General features: G+C 35.6%; 1 non-coding gene across 1 annotated transcript; it reads left to right on the top strand.

The window, feature by feature from the left end:
* The first annotated feature begins 305 nt into the window (after positions 1-305).
* Positions 306-412, top strand: LOC112393649 (U6 spliceosomal RNA). The gene has a single exon (XR_003001964.1). It is a non-coding gene; the product is annotated as a U6 spliceosomal RNA (small nuclear RNA).
* The last annotated feature ends 1,793 nt before the right edge of the window (positions 413-2,205 follow it).

Raw genomic sequence — 2,205 nt, forward strand, 5'->3', positions numbered from 1 at the left:
TTTGTGAAATTCATTAGGTTTCAGGGAGTTGCTGTGGTTCTTTCATTTTCATCTCTGTACAGTATTACAGATCAAGAACATACTGTAATTCTTTTATCCATTCTCCTATTGATGGCTCTTTGGATTCTTTCTTGTTGGAACTGTTTTCACTCATGTTGCTACAGACATTCTTGTATACCTGCACACATGTCTATCAAGTACATACCTAAGAGCAGAACTCATTAGCACGCAGGGTATGCTTATGCTCAGCTTTAGCTGATGATGCCAAATAGGTTTTCAAAGTGGATATACTAATTTACATTTTGGTGCTTGCTTCAGCAGCACATATACTAAAAATGGAACAATCCAGAGAAGATTAGCATGGCCCCTGTGCAAGGATGACACGTAAATTTGTGAAGTGTTCCGTATTTTTACAAGATTATAGCCGAAAACTTCCTTAATGTGAGAAAAGAAACACTCAAGTCGAGGAAGCATAGAGTCCCATACAAGATAAACCCAAGGAGGAACATGCCAAGACACATATTAATCAAACTGACAAAAATTAAAGACAAAGAAAACATATTAAAAGCAGCAAGGGAGCAAGAGGGAAGAGATATGGGGACATATGTATATGTATAACTGATTCACTTTGTTATAAAGCAGAAACTAACACACCATTGTAAAGCAATTATACTCCAATAAAGATGTTAAAAAAATAAAAAATCAATAAAAGCAGCAAGGGAAAAGCAACAAATAACATACAAGGGAATGCCCATAAAGTTATCAGCTGATTTTTCAGCAGAAACTCTGCAGGCCAGAAGGGAGTGGCATGATACATTTCAAGTGATGAAAGGGAAACACCTGCAACCGAGAATACTCTACCCCACAAGGCTCGCCTTCGGATTTGAAGGAGAAAATCAAAAGCTTTACAGACAAGAAAAAGCTAACAGACTTCAGCATCACCAAACCAGCTTTACAACAAATCCTAAAGGAATTTCTCTAGGTGGAAAAGAAAAGGCCAAAACTAGAATCACGAAAATTATGAATGGGAAAGCTCATCAGTAAAGGCAAACATAAAGTAAAGGTAGGAAATCATCCACACATAAATATGATATCAAAACCAGAACTCATGAGGAGAGTACAAATGTAGGATATTGGGAATGCATTAGAAATTAAGAGACCAGGAACTTAAAACAATCTTGTACATATACAGACTGCTATCTCAAAACCTCATGGGAAACACAAGCCAAAAATCTACAATAATTTACATTCTGATCAGCAGTATATGAGAGTTTACACTCATATACTGCGGATCATATACTGCTATAATACACTAGAATTAGCAGCCTTTTAAAATTTTAGCCATTCTGGTGGGTATAGAGTGGTACCAGCAGGACAAGAGTGTTCCTCTAAACACTGTTTTGAAAATAATGGTCTAGGAAACAGGAAAATAAGGCTTGTGTCTGTGAATTTTTTCATGAAGTTTATAGATATTATGAAAAAGCATTATTTGGCTATGATGCTTATGATATCAAATTAGAGCCAAGTAAAGTTATAGTTCTACCCACAAAGTTTCCAAAGATCTCGAGGAACTAGAGGCTGAAGGAATAGAGACCAACTCAAAGGTCCTAACTGAAGGTTATAGCTCTATTCTAACTCTGAACTTTTGTGATTTATGCACAGTTAATATGCACATATATTTACAAAGCATGGTCAGATACCATTGAGTTTCCAGAAGCCCTATATTTGTAGCTAGTATCTATTTCACCTAAACCTCAAGATCCACCTCCTGAAGACCTGAAGTTCATCTGTCATTCCATCTGCAGAAGGAAAGCCCAAAAGCCACAATGAAGCTTAGAATTATAGAAAATGATACCACCCTTCTGGTCACTTTTCCTTTTTCTTTTTTGTATTTAAAATGATAAACCTGCACACATAAAAGAATTTCTTTAGAAACAAAAGGTAAAGGTTTCTTCACGGATATTCATTTATTTTCTCTTTGCTATGAGGTATATTGCCACAATAATTATCATTTGTTTTCCTCACTTTGTTCAAATGAGTCATTAAAATGTGGTCCAGATTGGTTCAACATTCAAAAATCAATTAATGCAAAATGTATTCCAATATGTATTAGGTGCAGACAAATACTGTTTGATTCCACTTATATGGGGTACCTAGAATAGTCAAATTTATGGAGTCAGAAAGTACATGGGTAGATGCTAGGTG

This window comes from Neophocaena asiaeorientalis, unplaced genomic scaffold, assembly GCF_003031525.2.
Source record: "Neophocaena asiaeorientalis asiaeorientalis breed wild unplaced genomic scaffold, Neophocaena_asiaeorientalis_V1.1 scaffold72, whole genome shotgun sequence".
Taxonomy (NCBI): Eukaryota; Metazoa; Chordata; class Mammalia; order Artiodactyla; family Phocoenidae; genus Neophocaena; species Neophocaena asiaeorientalis.